This window comes from Triturus cristatus, chromosome 5_2 (genome assembly GCF_964204655.1).
Source record: "Triturus cristatus chromosome 5_2, aTriCri1.1, whole genome shotgun sequence".
In the NCBI taxonomy this organism is placed as follows: Eukaryota; Metazoa; Chordata; class Amphibia; order Caudata; family Salamandridae; genus Triturus; species Triturus cristatus.
The window spans coordinates 690,625,497-690,649,370 of record NC_140588.1 but is presented as its reverse complement, the minus strand read 5'-3'; the positions used below and the strand labels follow the sequence as shown (position 1 = coordinate 690,649,370).

Below are 23,874 nucleotides of genomic sequence, written 5' to 3'. Positions count from 1 at the left end.
CGAACTTGTATGTGTGAAGAATAAAAACAACCACAATTAACCCATTATGGCCTCCTCGCTTCTGTTTCCGCCCATCCCTCCAACAAGTGGTGTCAGAAGTGGGATTGGGGGAAATGGAGGCTGTTATGACCAAGATGGTGGAAGGACAAGAACGTCTAGAAAGAATCATGGCACACTTTCTGGAGGTGGCGGAGGCAGACCGGGCATACCTGCACAAAACCCTTCAAGAACAGACTCACTCTCAAGAGACTATGATCGGCAATTAGCAGAAACCCTTGGTCAACCTACAGGACTGTCAAGGCTCACCTTGGTCAACCTACAGGACTGTCAAGGCTCACCTTCAGCTTCCCGCTGGTTGCCGTTGTCTTGCACAGGAACAGAAGCTGCTAGCTTCCCGACTCCCACTACTAATCACTCAGCCCCAAGAAATGTCTTTGGCTCTAACTGATCAGCAAGGGGGAAGGGGGAATTGGATAAAATAACAAACGAGAGAAGAGACTGGTTCTGGACCTTCTGGTTTTCCTATCTGGAATTCTTCTTCAGCTATCTCTCCGCTACTGAAGATTCCTGAGGTAACTAAGCACACAACATTATATTATTATTCCTCCACTACTCTATTCTGTCTCTTTTCTTCTTTTCTCTAATGGTGTTTCCTACCTACCCAAGTATCCTGAACTCTGTACCTCTCTTCTTGTTCAACTCTGCCTTTTTCTTCTTTCTTGTTATTGATGTCACTAATTATCTTTAAAACATATATTTGTTTTATTATACCTATTTATCTTGTAGTCTTATATCTTTTAACTCTCTCTTTTGACCTACCATCAATCTTTCTTCTCGTGGTTTCTCTTCTTTCTTTTCTTGCTTCTAGCTATACTATTAACTGTAGACTTCTAGATGATTCTTTGTGCTTTAACTTCTCCAGTTGCTTCCTCTCCTATGGTTACTGCAATTGTTATGGCTCAGGTAAGTCTTACTCCTTACTTTCTTAATTGGCTGATCTTATAGTCTTTTATACTTTTTTCCCTTAGTAACCTCTTCAGTAAAACTGCATTATACTTCTTTTCTTTTCAGTACTCGGTATACTGATCTCTGCTGTCCCTGGTAAGTCTTTACTTATTGCGTCACCCAACACTACTTATCATTTATGTGACCTTTGATTATCTATCAATAATTCACTTAGCTTTCTTCTGTCTTCTCTTCAGGTGCTGTAGAAGTCGTATCTCGTTTCCTGGAGCGACGAGGAAAACTCCGAACTCTACTCTCAGTAGTTGCCTCTGCGGACTCTGCGGCTTTTTCTGTTCTCTTCGGTAAGTATCGACACAACTCTCTTGCGTCACTCTGGAAAACTTCTTTGACAAGGTATTCTCTTCAGAACTGAGAACTCTCTCTAACACGTCTTCTCTGAGGAAAAATCTTGGTGAAGTGCGCACTACCTCAAGCGCGCGCGCGTCACATCGTCTCCCTAGACCGCCGACCCCAGCGTCTGCGCGGCCATCTTGGAAATGCGGGCATGCCACAAACTCGACCATTGTAACCCATTCAAGACTGAAGCGCCCATAGAACTTAATACCTTGCGCTTCGTTTTGGAACTCACATTAGGGATCCTGACAAGGACACACCTCTTTGCCCTTGGTAGTACTGCAAAAGTATACCCCCGGAGAAGACCCTGACTTCTTCTTTTTGACTTTTGAGAGAATGGCTAGGGCTGCTATGCGGCTGGAAGAGAAGTGGGGACAATATCTAGGCCCTCTCCTGACAGGAGACCTACAAGCAGCTTACCAGTAAGCCTGGGCAAAGCACTACGCTACGCTTGCGTAGTTTGCGAAGTTCGCGCTACTTCGCACTACGCAAACTGCACGTAGCACAGTGCGAGCACCCGTAGCGTAGTGTTGCGTAGTGCTGCGGTCATATTTTGCTTGCTCGCGGTCCTCAACGTCAAGTTGGCAACTGCGAGCAAGCAAAATGACATCCCGGCGAGACTTTTTCCTTGTTCGCGATCAGCAACATCAAGTTGGCGATCGCGAGCATGGAAAATAAACCTCCCGGCGAGATTCCCAACGCGAGGAGGTCAGGTTTCTCATTGCGAGTGGTCGCTTATGCTCGCGACCGCTCGCGATGAGAAACTACCAGTTCGCGTTGAGAAAGCTGCCGCTCGAGTAAGTATCTACTCGAGCAGCAGAAAACTAGAGCTCGCACTGTGCAAGATGCCATTTTCAATGATTGCACAGTGCCGGTTGCTTGTCCGCACTGTGCAATCATTGAAAACGACATCTAGCACAGTTCGCGAAGTGCTACGCGTAGCTCGCGTAGTGCGAACTGCACTTTGCGTAGCTTCGCGAAGTGCTACTTCGCGAACTACGCCCAGGGTTACTTACCAGGCGGCCAATCCTATGGGAACCACCCCCTATTCGGATGTAAAGCAGAGTATCTTGGAACGTATGGGCATAGATGACGAGACGTATCAGATTAAATTACGCCAGATGAAGGAAGGGCCACAAGAAAACCCCAGAGCTCTGTATTTCAGGGTGAGAGACATGGTAGAGAGATGGCTTAAACCAACGACTTCCTCCAAGGAAGAATTTATAGAGAAGATCTGCCTGGAACAGTTTTTGCAATCTCTGCATTTACCGATACAAAGATGGGTCAGGCAACAAGCCAACCTTACATTGGACAGAGCGGTAGAAACAGCAACGGCTTACTTCCGGGCTCAAGAACTACAAAGAGGGAGGGATGACACTCCATGGAAACAGTCTGGTGGGGCATCTACGAGACCCACCAAGGCTCCCTAAAACCCCCAAAAGTCCGAAACAGTGACTCTGGCCCCGGGATCTGTGACCATACCACCACGATCCAACCCCCCCCCCCCCCGCCCGGGACCACAGTGTTTTCACTGCGGTGCCTTTGGTCACATTGCCAGGGCGTGCCCACAAAAAGAAGAACCCAGGGAGGTGGGGTATGCCCAAACCATGTATTGCCACTCCACAGGGAAAGGCCTCCCTTTTCATAGAAGGGTGCTGGTCAACGAAGAACATCGAAATGCTTTAGTAGATACGGGGTGCCTACAAAGCATTATGCGATCTCAAGCTGTTCCAGGGGGTGTTCCTCAAACTACAAGAGCAGTTACCATCCAATGTGTCCATGGAGACAGCAAGAAGTATCCTACGGCTAACGTAACTGTCCAACATCAACCAGCTAACCCTCCAGTTCCCTTGAGAGTGGGTCTAATCCCAAGGCTACCCGAATCTTTAGTTCTGGGCAACGATTTCCCTCATATTGACGATCTACTCCAGGAGACCTGGAAGGAAGGACATGAATGGAGAGAAACAGCTCCTTTCGCCCAAGACCTAGAACCGGATCTCAATAGAGGCAAAGACTGGAAAAGCCGAAAACAAAAGAAAAGAGAAAAGAAAAATGGATACCCAGCAATCCTCACCCCTCCAGGTCAAGATCTCTGGGACCATGATCGTAACTTTCACTCCGCTCAGAGGGAAGACTCAACCCTTCAAGAGGCCTGGCGACAAGCCATCAATCAGGAGGATCCCCACCAAGTAGGGCCCCAGTTTTGTACACATCAAGGCTTGTTGTACCGGAAGGGAGGGAAAACAATGCCAACCCAGTTATTAGTACCCCAAGCCTTTAGGGAGACAGTCCTATTCTTGGCACATAGCCACCTCTTGGGGGGTCATTTCGGGGCAGATAAAACAGAGAAAGCTATTTTAGATAGATTCTATTGGCCAGGGATTTTCCAACAGATCCGTCGCTACTGCAAAGAGTGTACAGTCTGTCAAAAGCATAGTCGATATGTACCCCCCCAAGGTTCCTTTGAGACCTCTGCCGGTAATTAACAAGCCTTTTTCTCGGGTGGGTATGGATATCATTGGGCCTCCTCTCCCTTCCCGTAGTGGGTAGCGATATGTATTAGGCCTTGTGGACTATGCCACAAGGTTTCCAGAGGCCGTAGCCCTCCGACACCCAAACACGACACAGATAGCTAAAGCCATGCTTGACATCTTTTCACGGGTGGGTTTCCCAAGAGAGATTATTACCAATCAAATAACCCCCTTTACCTCAAGGTTGATGCGACAGGGATGCCATCAACTAAAAATCAAACAAATCCGCACCGCGGCGTACCACCCCCAAACAGACGGGCTAGTGGAAAGATATAATTCCATTCTTAAAACGACCTTAAAGTAACTGCAAAATTTGGAGGCAAGGAATTGGGAGGATATGCTTCCCCTGGCACTGTTTGCCATCCGTTGCGGGCAACAGAAAAGTACAGGCTACTCTCCTTTTGAACTGCTGTACGGAAGACAACCCCGGACTCTCTTGGACATGGCCAGAGAGGAGTGGGAAGAAGAGAGAGATGACTCAAAACCTCTATTAGAATACATATCTGGTCTAAAAACTCACCTTAATCAGGTGAGATTGTTAGAAACAACATGGAGAGAGCCCAATCCAACCAGAAAAAGCAATACGCTTTTGATGCCCACCTCGGAACAAAAGCTGCTAGGTCAGTGGCAAGGCCCCTATACAATCATAGAAAAGATAACCCCAGTAACATACAAACTAGAATTAGACCCACACAAGAAAAATACACATATATATCATATAAACAGACTAAAAAAATGGGAGGGTCCCCTTCCTGTTTTAGTGGGAACCTCCTCCTTAGCTTTGGCCGAACAAAGCATAGACCCAGAATTGCCTGACTCACTGAAGCAGGACTTGACACATGCTCTACAACCATTAAAAGAGGACTTTTCCTTGATCCCAGGTAGGACAACGGTCATAGAACATGAAATTCACACCCTGCCTGGAAAGAAGGTGAGGTTATGCCCATATTGTATCTCTAAAGCTAGGAGGGAAGCGATAGACCAAGAGATCCAGCAAATGTTTGCATTAGAGGTTATTGAACCGTACAAAAGTGAATGGAGTTCCCCGATAGTCATAGTGCCAGAACCTGATGGGTCCATTAGGTTCTGCATAGATTTCCGCGAAGTAAACAAGATCTCCCAGTTTGATGCATATCCCCTTCCCAGGGATAACCTCTTCAGTGCCCATGACGAGATAGTCTCGTCATGGAGCACGGTTGCGCTGTGCCCATGACGAGACTATCTCGTCATGAACCCCACCCACTAGTGCAACGCCCGGCACAGGAGGGGGAAAGGGCGTGGCACTGAAGGGGTTAATGAAATGATAGAAAGACTCGGGAACGCCCAGTATGTTAGCACACTGGATTTATGTAAAGGCTACTGGCAGGTGCCGTTAAGACAACAAGATAGGGAAAAAACAGCTTTTTCCACTCCCAAAGGTCTCTATCAGTTTCGGGTGTTACCTTTTGGCTTGCATGGGGCACCTGCAACATTCAAAAGGCTAGTGAATATCATACTACAGCCATATGCCGAGTTTGCAGCGGCCTACATAGATGATATCATCATCTACAGCTCCTCTTGGGAGGACCATCTGCAACACCTGACCCGAGTCATCCAAGCACTGGGTGACAGTGGGCTAACTATTAATCCCACCAAGAGCCGCTTGGCTGCTAGAACTGTAAGATCCCTAGGGTACCTTTTGGGGGAGGGCTTCATTAGACCACAAGAGGAAAAAGTTGCCGCCATCACCCAGATTCCCTTTCCTAAATCAAAAAAAGACCTCAGAGCTTTTTTGAGGCTGTTAGGATATTATAGACGCTTTATCCCACACTTCTTGCAGATAGCCTCTCCCCTTACCGATCTCCTCAAAAAGGACATACAAACCGCAAAACATCTCCAGCACCCCTCACCAGTAGAAGAGAAGGCATTCCATCACCTGAAACATAGTATTACATCAAGACCGTTTCTCTTAAGTCCTGACTATACCAAAACCTTCCTGTTACAAACCGATGCATCTGAAAAGGGTCTTGGGGCTGTATTATCACAAACAGATGACCAAAATCAAGAACGACCAATTGTATACATCAGTCAGAAACTCTTCCCCCAGGAGGTTCACTATGCAGTGATCAAGAATGAAGCCCTAGCAATCAAATGGGCCATTGAATCTCTCCACTATTACCTGGAGGGTAGAGAGTTCCTTCTTAACACCGCCCACACCCCACTAGAATGGCTATCACAGAACAAAGGACAAGAATCTTACAATGCTTCCTCACATTGCAGCCCTTCCATTTTACCATCCTCCATAGGAAAGGAAAGAACCAAGCCAACGTAGACTATCTGTCCCAATACCCTATAGACCCCTTTCTTGTACACAAGAATCTTAGGGAAGGGGAATGTGAGGAAGTTCCGCAGTTAACCCCCCCGAAGCCTTGAGGGGCCAATGGACAACTCGCCTTGGTTCCCTTGTGTCACGGATGTGGAGGAGAGCCCCATAGCAATCCAGACGCTAACAATGGACTGTCCTTCCCCTTCCAGCGACGGAGCTACGGTGGTTCCGGGATCGGAGCCAATCCAAAGCGGGAACGTGAGCAAGGAAGTCCAATCCGGAGTCCTGCGGGGAGACGAAAAGGAGCCGAAGACAGCGAGAAGGGACGTAGCGAGAAACCAGGAAGAGGAGACTGACAGGGAAGAAGACGCGAAGGAGGGCTCCTGTGAAACCGACTCCAGGAATGGGACTGGTCGAGAAGGCGACCCCCTGCACAACACGGATACCAGGGTTGTGGCGGCGGAAGGCGACGATACCCAAGAAGACCCTGGCGTGTGGTGGGAAGAGTGGTGGACCCCGGGAGACACGCAGGAGTGGCCGGAACCCAGGAGAGTTGCGGCTTGGGGCGGTACATGCTGCGGGCACAAGGGTGTGTTGGTGGGTGGAGGGTATATCAAGGACCCTCATCACAACCGCACTAGAGGGACTCAAACACCGGGTCTTTTCTGCCTCACTACTCATCACTATCCTACTCCTTTTTAGGGAATAATTTCCCTGACCGGCACACCCAAGACACAATTGAACCAGGGAGTGCTCAGCAAAAGCCCTGCAGTCAAAGCGCACCTTATTTTATTTTATTTTATTCCCTTCGGCATTACTTTATTTCACCTGGGTTTGGTGGAAGAATACCCCCCCTATTGTCAAAAATACATACCGCTTCCTTTTGTTGTGTTGTTCCATCCCTCAAAGCCTCCCGGGATCCCATCCTCCAGCAGGGGAGCATCTAAAAGGAAGAAAGAAGAGGAAGAGCGTGAAGAAACGTTCTACAAAACCTTCCAGACAACACTATGTATATGTATATATAGAGATTTCTCTCATAACGAACTTGTATGTGTGAAGAATAAAAACAACCACTATTAACCCATTACGGCCTCCTCGCTTCTGTTTCCGCCCATCCCTCCGACAAGCACTGAATCAAAAATTGAAACAAGTGATAACAGATGCCAACTTATGTTTTTCTCATCTCCAGAAGCATGGGAAGAGGTGAGGCAATCACAGGATGAGGTTGAGATGAATGGAAATGAAATCTGGTTAAGGGCAGGCTGCACCAGAAGAGCAGAAAATGAGGTGTGGGTGTACCCTGACGATAGACTAGTTATTCCAGACTGCTTACTTTCCCCAATGACCCGATTGTATCATGGCGACACACATATAAGCAGGGATGCCATGATTAGACTTTTCAGGCAAAATTGGTATAATCCAAAGTTCAGGGTGGTCGCTGAGAGCGTTTAACAGAGATGCTTAGTTTGTCAACAACAAAACACAGCCGGAAAACAGTAGTCAGTTGGGGAAAAATTTGAAAGGCTGAAGGTCCATTTGTGAGACTACAAATATACTTCATTGAGTTACCTCCATGTAAAGGTCTGAAGTATTTCCTTGTTATAGTGTGTTTGTTTTCACGATGGGTGGAGGCATATCCCACTAGGAGAAATGATTGTCTCACAGTCGCTAAGCTACTGTTGAGGGAACTCATCCAACGTGTCAGTTTCCCAGTCACTTTGGAATCAGATAGAGGACCTCATTTTAACAATGAGGTAATTTGATTATTATGTGAAGTATTCAAAATTGATCAGAAACTGCCCTGTACATACCACCCAGAGGCTTCTGGAGTGGTTGAACAAATGAATGGCACAATCAAATCAAGACTGGCTAAAGTGTGTTCATCCACATCATTGTCATGGCCAGATGCATTGCCCCTTTGTGTTAATGGGACTCCAAAGTATTCCTGACACGAATACAGAACTAAGTCCCCATGAAATCATCATGGGAAGGGCAATGAGACAAGCATTTATTCCTGGAAATAAATTGATGAGTATAAATATTGATTTGGTATTGAACTATTGCAAAGGATTGGCTGACCTAGTGTGTTCTGTCTCTCACAAGGTTGGAGAAGGCGCATTTGCCAGGCAGCCAACGCAAGCACATGATTTGAATCCTGGAGACTGGGTGGTAGTGAAGAAACACGCCAGGAAAACGTGCCTAGTACCGACGTGGAATGGTCCTCGTCAAATCATACTGGTTACAACCACTGCAGTAAAGTGTTCAGGATTACCCAATTAGATTAATGCTAGTCATACCAAATGGGTACCAGCCCCTCCCGAGACTGAACAACTGACTGAGACAGTTGAAGTAGCTGAAGAATGTGAAGTGAAAGAATCTAGAGGATTGGATTCTGAAATAGTAGACTTGGAACAACCGAGCACAAGTCAAGAGGGATGGATATCAGAAATTGATATACCTGAAGTAATTGTCCAAACAAGAAGTAGAACAAGATTAGACAGACAGGACGATAGTGAGGACCAGATAGGTGAAGAAGACCACGCTCAGGAAGAAGAGAACGAAGCAAATCCAGAAACTGAGCAGGAACAGTCAGGGGAAGAAGAACATACTCAGGTAGATGAAACTGAAATTATTGCCAATTCTGAGGAGGGTCAGATAGGAAAAGAAGAACACGATTGGGCAGCAGCCAAGCCAATTGCAATAAGACCTGATCAGGACCAGTTAGGAAAAGAAGAACAAGTTTGGGAAGAAGAAGGACAAGCTAAAAGTAGACTCAAACAGGACCAGCTAGAAGAAGAACATGTTCAGGCGGATGAGATAATAAACAAAAGACCTGAACTGGAACAGATAGAAAGTGAATCAACTGAGACAGAGCAAATTGTGCCAAACCTTTGTAATAATAAAAGAACACTGAATAAAGACCAGGAGGGTGAAAGTGCAGTACAAATAAAAAGAGCCAGAAAGGGCGACAACTGGCCAGGAGGAGTGAAAAGACTGGGATATGTTCTGAAAAGGATAATTGAAAAGCCAGAACAAGAGAATAACATCGCAATTCAAACCGGTACAAGACAAAAGAAAGAGAGAAACTTACGAATAAATCCGAGATTGAAAACTCTGAACAATAAGTATCAAGGCCCTGAATGGACCTACATTATATTGGAAGAGTTTGAGAATCTGGACATAAGAGAGGAATCTGAACATCAGAATCCTACAGCAGTAAAAGAAAAAGAGTTAAATTCTGAAAATTGTGGGTGCTCAAGTAAGAGGAGAAATCATCCTCTCGGATTAAAATGGCAAGAAACAGAGTTACTGAGCAACCAAAACGAAATTGTGTACAAGGATGTTGTAAAGTATTCCTATGTAGTATTATCATAGTGATACTAATATGGTTATTTTTAACAGTAGCAGTTCCATTACTTATGACAGCAAACAATAAAAATGACACAAGTACTAATGAGAGTACAGCTACATTCAAAAGGGATAGGGTAGAATTACAAGCAGCAGATGAGACAGATTTCCATCACACAGTGATCGATAATGACACATCATTAAATGTTTTCACAAAGTTATTAAAAGAATATGTTTACACATTGGAAGTTAGTGATTGTTATGTTTGTATGAAGTTACTAGCGTCACTGTCAGAGGAGGTCACATACCATGACATTCCTTTGACATATGGTATATCATGTAACATATTAGTAAGTCTGTTTTATGCAACTGGGAAATTACAGTATTATTATTCAAACTTAGATGTAGTAGTTTCAGAACTTCTTGTTCGAAGGAACATGAACCCAGTACTTAGTGCTCAAAATGCACTGTTCATGGGTGAATTCTTTCTGACGATGAAGTCTATAGATTTAGTTAAAGCACACAAAAACAATTTAACATATATATTACGTGAAGAAGAAAATGTATTTTTGAATTTAGTTGAGAAAAGAAGGCAGGACTTCCACAAGAAATCTGTTGAACAGAAAACTCATGCTTCAACATGGGCTGAAAGGGAGGGAGTTTATACCCCATGCAGGGCTCATGTTGCGATGTCCCTGGAGTTGGAAAGAAAGGGAAGATCTGCATTCATAGATTAAAGACAGATTAAAATAACATATTTATTGGTTCCAGTGAATGTGAACATAACTTCCTAATTTTGGGAGGTTGGGGACTAAAAGGAGGAACTGGTTCAGTATTTCTGGGGATTTACTATCTGTGAGGTAATAAAGGGTATTTTAAGCTACCCCTACAGTGGTATGGAAGCTGCTACCTGGGGATTGTATTTCCGAAGATTTATCACATGAAAAGAATCACTGGAAGCAATGAAAACTCTAATGTACTAACACAAACAAAGAGAGCTAGTTTTTCCGAAATTGTAGGTGATATATTTAGTGCAATAATACCTTCAGTGGGAGTTAAAAAAAAATCACGTAGAATTTGTCAGCTATCAACAGTAGTTGTTCGTCTATTGACTGATACTGCTGGAAGTTTCTTCATGATTAATACAGAAATGGTTGCAATCAGATCAATGGTCATACAAAATCGTCTTGCACTTGACATTTTATTAGCAAAAGAGGGTGGAGTCAGTGGAATGTTGAAAGTTCAACATTGTTGCACTTATATCCTGACAAAGGTAAGCAGATTAAAGGGTATATAAAGAATATTACACAATGTCATGACATTTTGAAACCATGGAGGTTAAAAGCATGTGAGAGAGACTAACAAAAGGTGTAACTTCAATAGGGACCTGGATTACTAATACAGGGAAAAGTCTTTTAGGTCAAATAGTTTTGCCCCTACTAGGCGTGACAATAATAGCATTAACAGTAATGATCTGGTGCAAGTGTTGTAGAAGAAGAAGAAAATATGAAGTAAATGAAAAGGGAAGGAAAAAAAAGAGGGAACATGACGAAATAGAGATGGAGGAAATAAAAGGCAAACTTTATAACGACATGAAATATTTGGTGTCCAATTAGAAAGAAGGGAAAGTGGAAACGGGAATTGAGCTTAGAGAATACTGAAAGTTGGTATCTGTTTTAGGGTGGGTAGTTTATGATGGCATAAGATGCCATCAGAGAGGGGATTGATGGAGCAAGGACTCTTTTATGTGAGACTTGCTCAAATTCAATTCACTTGTTTAACTTATTAACTTTTTAACATGAAATTATTAATTGTGTCTTGTGATTAATCCTCGCACATTACATTTACATTAAAAACAGTGAAGCTTGCCTATGTGTTTACTAACCATTAATACGGATAGCGGACTAAAAGCGTGGCTCTGACAGGGAAAACTTTACTGTTCGTGCGTCAATTGCATCTGCATAATGTGACGTTTAACAGCTTTAGAGGGAATTTCTCGCGCATGAGCAGAATGCACTAACATGGCGTCTTCAAGACCCACATGCCTTGCACCTGCTTTGCTATCTAGAATACGCTTTATTTACTAAGAGCTAATGCAGGGAAGTGTTAATGAATATAGGGGAATAGAGTAGATGTAAGTGGTATACAGTGAAATCATTTATTTCTTGAATTAATATTTTCTCTTTTGACCTTTCCATTAGTTCATATTTAGGCCTTCTTGCCATAACCAGAGTGATTGAGTGAAAACCTTCTGAACATGTGTGACAGCTACTTTTCCTGGAAGAATGATCCCATGATTGGACCACATCCAAGGCCACCGACCGCTAAACCCTGGGAAACACAGATGTCAAAATTGCGGTGACTGAATCATATGAACATTATTGATAGAAATGTGTCAACTGTGAATAAAACTCGGGTGGTAATAAAATAAAATGCATATTAATAAGGGGATGGGTTTGGGAACAAAGAAAAGTGCTATGCCATCATGGTATGATTATCGAATGCCCTTTGCCTGTCCAATTAGAATTCGTATTTTTGCGATATTGCAACTTTAGGGGGTGGTACGTGATTCCCAAAAGTTATAACTAAGGTAGTTTAGTTAGATGGGGTGCGCTTAATCCTGAGAGAATGCTGAGAGGAGAGATGCTGTCGGAGTTATTGATGATGCTGATGCTGTGAGATGCTGAAGAAGATTTGAATAGAGAATGACTTATCTTAAGCAAATAATTAGAAGATCGCAGAAAAATCTCGAGGAGGAAGAGAGTGTCAGAGAGGGGTGCGGCGAGTCGTCGGTTCTAGAGAGGCCCACTGTCCTGTCCTAATTCCTGTCCTGAAGCCTTTGTCGCCTGATCTTTCCCAGGGGACCCGTACCAGCCCTTTGGCCAGGGGGTTGGTCTTCACACCATATGTGGTAACTATATGATTCGTATATTTCCTGATGTACTGCTGTCTCTCTTCTCTCCTTTCTGAGCAACGTCAATCTATTTAATTTGTGAGATTATTTGAATTGATTGATTCTTCCTCCCTTATGATTGATGTCTGTGGTATATTTGAATGGTTCACTCACATTTAAACTTTAGATAAAGGTTTTGAAAACTTCCAGAGTCTGTGTTTATTATTATAGATTACCTATTTACAAGAGAGGTTATGTGCATCGATTCGTCACCATCAACTAGTTCCAACTAATTTGGTTCGTCGACCAAATGGAAACAACTTATTGATTGTGATAAGAATTTGGAAGGAATATGAATTACTGTAATATTGATCAATAGGTAAACAAACTTTACCCCCCAGCGGCAAACCAGGTGAATTTGCTTGATAGGTGTATGTTTTGATGGGCCCCGTTGAATATATGTTATTGAATATCTGTTGTTGGTGCACCGCTGGATCACAACGCATGCCATTACAATGCATACCATTACAACACTTGACATTACAACGCATTATAAGGTAAGTAATGGAGCTTCTTTTAGTATTGGGGTGGGCTTTGGGGTACATGGAAATAGTAAATGTTACCCCTCCACTATCCAACACTTTCCCTATTGTTGTACTCACTGGAGTGGGAATAGTAATTTCTACCCCTACACTATCCAACACTTACCCTACTGATGCCCTAAAAGTATTACGCGTTGTAATGGTATGCATTGTAATGGTATGCGTTGTAATGGAATGCGTTGTAATTGTAGTTTTTTAAAATGCTTTGTAATAGCGTGCGTTGTAAAATTCTGCATTGTAATGGTAGTTGCGATGTAAAGACTGCGTTGTAAAAGCATGCATTGTAATTGCATGCGTTGTAACATCATATATTCCATGTGAATGAATCAGATATTTTGGGTAACAGATGGGAATCTACACAAATTTCGTTATTCAGTGATATATTATCCACACAAACATGAAATTGGCCACACCTTTTATGTGCCACCACTAATGGAGAAAGCCAAAGAGAGTATTCAGCTGGCTCAATGATCCCCTTTTCACTCAGCTTCTAAGTTCCTTTTCAAGATCACTTCTAACACTGAAATGGACCCCCCTAGGTTTGTGTTTTAGTGGCATAGCCCCTTCCTTCATTCTCATTTTGTTTTTAAACCCATTAATTTTACCCATCTCCCCTCCAAACACAGTGGGAAACATCTTGCTTCTCTCACATGCCACGTCCTCACAGTCAACCACCGATTCTTTCGCTCCCGGTCTAAAAATCATTACAAATAAACCTTGATGGAACCAGCCTAAAATATTTAGACCCTTTACTGCCACAGATATTTTGCCTTTGATCTGCCGACCTTTGAATTCCATAATGTTCTTAATTTAACCCATTAACTCCATTCTCCGTATGAAACCAGAAAACGGTGGACCTAATGAGCTATCACCCCACATTTCAGTGAACAGGCTACGTGTGATCATGGTGATACTAGCTCCCAAATCTATTAGGAGTTCAGCACTTTGTATCTGACACAAATGTCAGCCACAGGATCTACAGATGTGCTGGGATCACCCATTGAGGTTTTTTCTCCCTTTCACAATATGCTTAGCCTGGTTGAAAACCTCATTACCAATAGCTAGGAGAAGATCTTGCATTCCCACTACACTATCACCAAAATCCCAAATAGAATCCCCTACACACTCAACATACCTTTTTGTGTTTCTTCTCTTTAAGTAAACTTTGGCAATTTTGTTTGCAAAAGTCACATGTTATATTCATGGCAGGACACCTACTTCCCTTTATGTGTGGAGGATTTCCACACCTAAAACAAAACTTTGAATTCAACTGAGGCATATTGTCACCTCTCTTAGTCTTATATGCAACCTTCTTATTATAGGTAGTTGGCTGGCAAGAGTTCAATACTTTTACTGCATTTACAGCTTCTGCAGGCTTATCATCCAGTTCTCTGACTGAAATTTAAACACATCTAGCCACTTTGATAGTCTCATCAAGTGAGGGATTACCTAATACCAGACGTTTTTGTCTAATTTGTTTGTCTTTGCAGTGACACACAAACTGATCCCTAATGAGCTGATCAGTGAAATGCTCAAATTGACACTTCACAATCTGTGCAGGACAGAAAAATATGAGTCAATATCTTCCTCAGTCCCTTGTTTCTATTTTTATATTTTGTGCCCCAGCACCATTAAGTTATTTAGTTTTTTTTACTGCTTCAGAAAACACATAATTGTCTTCATTTTCTTTCTGTGCCACCTTGGGTAAGTGTTTGTAAACTGATCTCCTTTCAAAACCCAATGAGTCTGAGAGTTATCGTCACTCTTCTCTTCCTCTCGTCTTCTGTTCTCCTGTCCTTCATTTCCTCGATGCCCTCGGGAAACATAAACGGGTATGTGGCAATTAGCAATCTATCCTCCACAGTGATAATCTCTCACCACTCATGAACTGAGCAATACACCACTGTGTTATCTATATACATTTATGGTCTCCCAAGGTTGGTACACCGGTGGTGTTTGGGCGAGAAGGGAAAGAAAGTGTTTGGGGTTGACCCTGTTCCCTCTCTGTTTCTCCTCCCAACCGTGTTCCCTCTAGAACAGACCAACGAACCCATAAGACGAGTTCCACATGTCTTAACAGCTCACTCTTAGACAATACTTGCCTTGGGCCGTGACTCCCGACTGGAGTCATGGCAGCCACGTCCATTAAGCTTTCCCTTGGGTTCCTTCCACCACGGCCCTTATGCTCATCCTCTCCTCCCATTGCGGGCTCTGCTTCTATCACTGCCACTTTATCCATTGCACCATCCTCAGATTCTGTGCTGCACTCCTCTGCTGCTATTGATCCTCTTTAACTCTCGTTCGTGACTTCCTCCCTACTCCTCTCATCCTTTTCCTCCTCTCTGCCTCTGTTTTCATCATCTTCCAATCAAGACCAGAGCTACAAAAACCCTAATTCGGTTTGCTTTTTGATGGGACAGGAGATGGATTCCCAACAGAGGGAGGGAACAAGAACAGAGGCCAAATAGGAGTTGGAACAGAGGGAGAGGACAGAAATCAATCAGATTCTTCCTCCAGGAAATCCACAGGGAAATTCAAACCAGGAGACAGGTATACAGTTGGTGAATCCTCAGGAAACAGAAAACAGTGAGACCCCCCCTTCAGCTGAGGCGCACGGCAATACCAACCAGGAGACAAGCACACAATTAGCAAATCTACCTTTAGAGTTAACCAATCCCATTATTGAAATATACACTTAACATAAGGTAACAAGAGGTTCTATTGAAGGGTCTATCATTTGTGCCGACTTCACCCCAATAGCTTTAATACTAAAGTTGAACTCGAGCAGTTCTTCAGAAAGGTGCGTTTACACCACTTTTACAACAAGAACCCACTCCCACTCAAACCAGCAGGGTCTCGCCCACCAATCTCAGACCGCCATCCACTTTCACTCCGCCGTCCCATCTAATGTCACACAAAATACCGGCATTCAAACAGGTAGTTCTTTGATATGTAATGGAGCTTCTTGAGAACAAAACATATGAAATAAGCAGAAAAGAGTGATCAAGCTTGGTATCACTTTAAGGCAACACTAGCATAGTGATAAAACTTACTGATATGGGGAGATCTATTGTAATTCAGGATATTAAGGACTATAGCCAGGAGATTTCTAAACAATTGAAGGTAGCTGAGAACTACAGAAGAATCCAGAGTGATCCCACTCAAGAAGTCTCTAAACTGATACATCAGCTTATACAGGAAGGTTTGAACAGGGGCTACCTCAGTGAGCTGGAATGCGATTTTTTGAATAAGAAGAATCCCCATATTCCCACCATTTACATCTTACCTAAAGTACATAAAAATTGAGAAAAGCCACCAGGAAGACGACAGTGTCAGAGTGTGCTTCCATACCAGAGCCCCTCTGTAAAAACATTAACCTTTTCTTACAATCTTGTGTTTTCAAGACCAGGTCCTACATTTGTGACACCTTGGAAGTCATCAAAATGGTGGAAAATCAGGCCTTTGATTCCATTAAGCATCTTTTAGTTACATTGGATATAGCCTCCCTATACACCAGTATCCCACACATTTAAGCTTTGCAAGCAGTAAGGGATGACAACAAAAGGAACAATCCAGTCTGGTTATCCACCAAATTCACTGTGGACATACTAAGTGTTGTGAGGACAGAGAATTTCTTTGAATTCTACAACAAATTCATGCAAAGGGTGTAGCCATGGAGACAGGATTTGCTCCGGATCTGGCAAACCTCTACATGGATAAATATGAAGACAGTTTCATATACAGTATTGATTATAATATCACACTATAGAAAAGGTACATCGACAATGTGTGGATGAACCTAAATTGACTGCATTTTTTGCATGGCTCAATGACGGATCTCCTGATATAAAGTTTACTATAGCTTTCAGTAATGAGGAGATACATTTTCTTGATTTGAGCATAAAAGTGGAGGATGATGCACTGTATACCCCAATCTACAGGAAACCTAGAGAGTGGAACACACTGATCAGATATTGAAGCCACCACCTGAAAAAGTCTGTGGGATAATCTGCCCTATGAGCAGTTTCTCCAACTCTGTAGACATTGTTCACAGAGAGTAGATTTTTTTCACAGAAATAGATCATTTATTGACACCATTAAGAAAAAGGGGCTACCACAGGAGGATGCTCAAGAGCGACAGAAAACGGGCATGAGATATCCTTCTGGAGACACATGCTAAAGAAAATATCTCGGAAAACAGGCTAGTATGTGTTACAATATTCAACACCAAAAGTAATGAAATCAAGAAAGTGATTGACTTGGACTGGGCTTTAATTTTGGACGAGTTGGACACAGAAGGGGAACCTTTTTATACTTTTACAAGGGGCAGAAATATAAGAGACTTGGATCGTGTCGTGATTTATGTAATCATATGAACGTGTCACATGCTGTATGTAGGTCAGACACGACAAAAGGTAAAAAATGTATTCTCCAAGCCTGCTCAAGGATTCTCTATAGGATACAGGGGGCTCCACTGGTTGATCATTTGAATTGCATTCAACACACAGCACCAAACGCAAGATCATGGGTACTGGCGAGAGTAATTCACAGCCCTATGGGAGGTGACATACCGTCTAACCTCAATTTGACAGAGTACCAGTGGATACACTTGCTTGACGCAGTCAACCAGGGTCTCAATAAATCTGAGGAAATATCCAGGCAAGTGGCCTTTTTGAATATGGGCAAAGATAGTCTTAATTCTTGCTGACTCCTAGATGTCTGAAGTGTAAGATGTGCTCCCATGGTAAATGAGAATCGTGTACAAATTTGCATTTTTATGCTCAGAGTTGTAACATGTATGCATGTGTATTTAACTCATTACACATGTCTATAAATTTGTAATGTTTCTCTCAGAAAACATGTAGAGTGAACTTGTTGCACAATGATAATGATTGTCATTGGTTGGTACCTCTCACACTAGATTTGTGATTTGATATGTTCTGTGAGTTGGGTCTACATTCTCTTGAATATACTATTTTCTACTAGTTTAGTAGGTAATACAGAGACAGTTTAAACTGGCTCTGTATTACCTTGTAGGGGTACGTCCAAGTCCTAACTTTGATGAGAACATCAAGCAACATAATGTTCATACTTTGACTAGGTAAGTTCTCACTGGTTACCCACCCCTGAAATATTGAGCTTTTTAATATTTATTACGGACACAAAGTATCGTTCGTCACATTGCCTGTATTCATATTTCCTACTTCTGGGGAATACCCATTGTGATGTTGTTATGAACACACTTATTTGAGTTGGTTGAAACATCGACGATACAAATAGGTGTTCCGTACCATTACCATACATATCTAAAGCCAAGAAATAGGGATATGTTTGAACAAACAAAAATGTTCTAAACGGACACTGCTTAAGAGATTTTTAGTTTCTTGTATATTGTTAATTTTTTGTCATGGTGCAATACTTTGTATGTGCCAAACAACAATTTTATAAGAGGGTCAAAAACAGAGGGGACTTGGTTTAAGGACTGAAACACCTCCAATCCCAAATAGACAAAATGAAACCAACAGAAGGTGCACAGTCCGTTCAGAACAAAATAGCAGACCAATAGTTATTGTGGAGAAGTACATGAGATCCTGCAAATAGTTGAGACACCCCCCCGCAGGAGGTAAGAGTCCATCAGCCCACCCTTATTGGCGGAGCATCGTCATTTGGAACTCCAAGGAATCACTGTCTGAGCCCGGGGTCGCAGATCACCAAGGACTCTGCCTGGTGCGCAGGCCAGTGATACCCAGAAAGAAAATGAACTCCTGCCAGGGTGTGTACCCAAGTAATCGAGGGCTCCAGTGATGTGCAGTGCTAGAAAGTGATGTGAGGTTAAAAATGAATACTTGATCAAAAAATGTGTTTAATGTGGATCAACCAAGTTTCATGTCTAAAAGAACCTATAGTCTGATATGAATTTTCACAGGCTAATTCTTGGTTCGTGTAAAAGTGTGGTCAACATGTTTCAGCCGTTGCGGTCACTTGACCCGGCTTTCATCAGGACCGAAAAAACAACGAAAACAGCTACTGCCAAACTAATTATAAAGTGAAAGATCTAAACCCATGCAAACCAAATGTGAGTGTGGGATACGATCGTGGCACTTGCCACCCTACCAGAAAAAGCTCGTACTTGAGCGTAAGGACAATGTCTTCATTCCTGAAAAAGATTATAAACATAAACCTCATGCATATCAAAAAAAAAAAAACTACTAATCGCCAATAGGCAGAGCTGAATCAGCATCGCCTTGATTAACAAAGAAACTCATAACGATGTTTAAATATACAATTGTATGTAAAAAATGGAGAAACTCACCCAGCTTTATGTGGGAGAAAAGCCTCACCTCACCCGGCTGACTGCTCGGAGAAGGAGGCACCGCTCTGTTTAAATGTGGAGAAAGAAGCCAGACAGATTGCAAATTGATACCCATCTGCTCAAGGCTCAACACACGTACTTTTAAACATATCAATAAAAGACCTACATTAATTAAAAAGTCCAAGACCTCGTGACTCCCAAGATATATCTTGTATTATTTAGATGATGTCTCTTTACAAACCCCTATCAGTCATGTAGTATAACCAAGTAACAGGTAAAACTATGAATAATTATTACCTATGTGAATAGGGGAATGCTGTAAGTTAGTGAAAGGCTAACTCTAGTGGCTGAATGTGTCCACATTACTCCACAAACTAAGTCTGGGATGAAAATACATCCAAAAGAAGTTTACAAGGACAATCAGCTCAGGCCCAAAACAACCTCCTACCTTACCTGTCCGTCGATACCTCTGACTGACTCACAAGCTGTCTGGGAGGTATCGGCAGGAAGGGGAGGATGCTATTTATAGCGCTTGCGTATGACGTGCTTGTCTGTAATTGAAGTCAGCTGTGCATCTTCGTTAGCAAACACGCGCGTGTAAACAAGGAAAAGCATGCGCCTAGTGAAGACGCTAGCGAAGTATCAGATATCAAATGCGCATGCGTCAGCGGTGGACACTCTGATGTAGTGTCGTGTCTACAGAAATCTCGGTCACTCAGAAAGTAATAATGGAGATGAAGGTAGCCACATGATGAAAACGCAGGCGTGAGGATATACGAAGCATAATATAAATCACTCCTCAAGTGAAAACCTCGTATGCCTGTCGCGCATGCGCCAATGAGTAATGTAATCTACCCACGCATGCGCGAAGCGTTGCAACAATGTAATGAGAAATAAACAGCTAGACCACAGATGCGGGTCATTCCACCGGGATGTCGCATCCGCAATTTAGGCACTCTAGTGTTATAAGTCAACGGAGTCGGGGGAGGATGAGTTAATACTGCCATCTTCCAATTAAATATAAATTAGGTTACACAGTCTAGTATTAGTTGTTTACAGACTTCAAGAAGGGATTGAATCATGAAACAAGGTACAGGGACAAGAACAAGGGTGTAGATGACAACCCATGACAATAGGACAATCGAAAAACCATATAGTCCCAGCAGGATACGTTGTTATGTCCATATAACCGAGGCTGCTAAAACAGGTATCATGTTGAAGAAATATAGCAACCTCATCAATGTAGATAGTGGCCGGAAGGGCCCACTAATCAGTCCTACTAGGAAGAGTATTCACTTTAGCCCCTCTAATGCCAGTTTGGTACAGAACTGACATCCAGGTTGTGACATCAAGGGTCAGAGTGGTGGTGATTCACATTAAATGGTCCAGTACCCAGATAGTGTACTGGTCAATTATATTCTCCCTATAAGGCGATCTATCTGAGTCCCCGAAATTAACTGAGGACAACAATGAGCACAGAATCAAAACGGGTGAATATAAAGCTTAACATATCAGCAAACCGTTGGGTGCTGTAATAACACCAATTCAGTTGACATGTAAAGGTGTCTTATTGGGAGGAATGCGATACCTGAACCCTGGACTTCCCGCTAGGGGTTGAATAACTTATCCCTCAAAATGAGAAATGCATCTCGTGATGATCAAGCGACAAAAATAGGTCAACTATCAGTGTTCATTTAGATGATTTTCAGGAAAGCAGTTTGGCTGACTTAAGTGTAGACAGAAGCCCACGGTATGTTGTCGTTCAGTCCTTTAGTGTCAGTTTTCAACTTGAAAATCCATCTTTGTTCTTTGGCAAATAAGAACTGGGAGACGTCCGTTATGTGTTGGGGAATAAACGGGCGTTCTAGTACAAGCCACCTGAGGTCCTCAGCCTTGTGTTTTTTGGCTAGGAAATGCTCAGTCATACAGGTGGATTGTCTCATGCAGCGGATGGTACTTTTGTGCTCGCTTATGCGAAGCTTAACTTTACGTGTGGTGTACCCTATATAATGTAGGGTACATGGACAAGTGATTCTGTAAATTACGCATTCTGAATTACAATTCGTATGGTTGCGTAATATCCACGGACGTTCTGTGCCTATGTCCACTGATGTGGTCTTGATGGTCTGAGGACAGACACTACACGTACCACACGGAAAATGGCCTCGGACTGGAGGTAGTGACCACAAAGTATTGGTCTCACAAGTAGGATATGACAGCGGTCTTGTGTGGACCAAACTGTCGCGCAAACTTGGGCCCCTCTTAAAAGCAAATAAGGGAGGCGAAATTTTACCAGCCGCTATGTTCAGTATCTGCCAATGTTTCCGTACTGTTTTTTGTATATGATTGGACAGAGTACAGAAGGTGGTGACAAATGTGAGTCTCTCGTTGGTAGTCCTAGACACGTCGGTGTCCAGTAGGGCATCACGGTTGTTGTTTGATGCCCGTTTCCAGGCTTGTCGTACTAGACGTTTAGGATATTGTCGTGATTGTAATTGTGTAGCTAGTACTTCAGCATGTTTATCAAACAACTGTCTGGTGGAACAGTTTCTGCGGATCCGCAGAAACTGGCCAACTGGAAGATTCTCCCGGAGTGCCTTAGGATGATGGCTGTTGAAGGACAACAGAGAATTTTTGGACATGGGTTTCTTGTACAATTCAGAACTCAATGAATTCTCGTGAACAAAGATAGAGATATCTAGGAAGGCCAACCGGTGTTTATTGTATTCGATGGTGAAGCGCAGATACGCATTCTGTTGGTTAAGCCAAGAGTGAAAAGCATGAATTTCGTCGCTTGTGCCTCGCCATACCATCAGGATGTCGTCTATGTATCTCTTCCACAGCAACAGTTGATGACGATATGGGTTACTGTGGTTGAGTACATAGTTCTGTTCGAATAGATGGACATAAAGGTTGGCGAGGCTAGGCGCGAAAACACTGCCCATCGAAGTACCAGATGTCTGGAGAAAGATCTGATCTTCAAACCTGAAGTAGTTCTCCATCATGGCCAGTCTGGCACACTCCATAATAAAAGGGACGGGGGTGATGCTGTCCAAAGAACGTGCTTCCAAGAGTCCTCTGATGGCATCGAGGGTCTCTAGCTGCGGAATGCACGTATACAGTGACTCTACGTCCAGGCTAGCCAAGAGATCAGTATCAGAGTTGAATTCAACCTCAGGTAAAATTCGTAGGACATCAGACGTGTCTTTGAGAAAGGTTGGCATCTCAGTGACCATAGGTCGTAAAAACACGTCTACAAATTTGGACAGAGGTTCCAATAATGAACCAATCCCAGAAATAATGGGACGTCCAGGAGGCGGTCGTTGCTGTTTATGAATTTTGGGGAGGCAGTAGAAGTAGGGCATCACTGGGTTGTTGGTCACCAGGAATTTGGCCTCATGTGATGTTATCCATCCCTCTGCCTCCCCTTCCTCGACCAGCTGTTTGATCTCTAGGGAGAGTCTAGGAGTGGGATCTGACTCTAGGACCCGATAAGATTTAAGATCTGATTACTGTCTAAGGCATTCAGCCCGGTAGACGACAGTGTCTTGTAGGACTGTCGCCCCGCCTTTGTCTGCCGGCTTGATGATAACCGACGTGTCTTTGGTGAGATTCTGGAGGGCAGTTTTATCCTTCTTAGAGAAGTTACAAAAGAAGTGAGGCCGGGTGTCATACAATGCCATCAAGTCATGAACAACCGCCTTTTCAAAGGTAGAGACTTGTGAGGGGACCTGGTGAGGCAGAGGAGTAAAAGTTCTTTTAGGACGAAGTCCCGTGTTCACAACATTGGTCTCGTTGTCAAGGGTTGGGACTGCTGAATCTTTTTCTTTAAAGAAGAAATGCAGCCGAATCTTCCTGAAGAATTTCTCAATTTCACATCTCAGAGTGAAAGGATCACCTGAGTGTGTGGGAACAAAGCCCAAACCCCTATTTAGGACATTTTGTTCATCGATCGTAAGGATTTTTGAACTGAGATTGACTACGAGATCATTTACTCGCTGGTCGAGTTCGTTGGTGGTTGTTGATTGCCCCTCCTGCTCCGAGTGTTGGGAAATGTCTGGTCTGGTTGCCAGTGGACCGTTGGAGTTCCTCTCCGTTTGCCTCTGCTGCGTTCCTGTCCCTGTTCTAAAAAAGACTGATTAGGGAAGAATTGCTGCTGATGTGGATAGGTGTGCATGTGTGGCGGAAAAGGAGGTGGTTGGTAACCCCAAGGGGCCGGTGGCCACCATTGACCTTGATTAGGGTAAAAGTTTTGATTACCCCTCCTTCTATTGTACCTACGGGATTGCCCTCTCCCTCTTCCTTGTGGGGCCCCTGTCGCACCAGAATCAGACTCATCAGATCCCACTTCGGACCCGGACGATGAATAATTGGATCCATAGCGTCTCCCCTTGTTGTTAAATGTGGGGGCTACATAGGTGTCGCTTGTGTATGTGTATATCTTTTCCCATGAGAATCGGGCCAGATCTTTCTTGAATTTGTCGATTTTATTGATCAAGATATTATCCCTGTACTCTTTATTG

The 23,874-nt window shown here is 43.3% G+C and overlaps 1 long non-coding RNA gene across 1 annotated transcript in view; it reads right to left on the bottom strand.

Moving 5' to 3' along the window:
• The window catches only part of LOC146829130 (uncharacterized), a 276,470-nt gene that overhangs the window by 69,254 nt on the left and 183,342 nt on the right, over positions 1-23,874 (bottom strand). Inside the window, exon 2 of the long non-coding RNA XR_014961914.1 lies at positions 7,070-7,138. This is a non-coding gene — a long non-coding RNA (uncharacterized LOC146829130). The remainder of the gene's footprint in view (positions 1-7,069; positions 7,139-23,874) is intronic.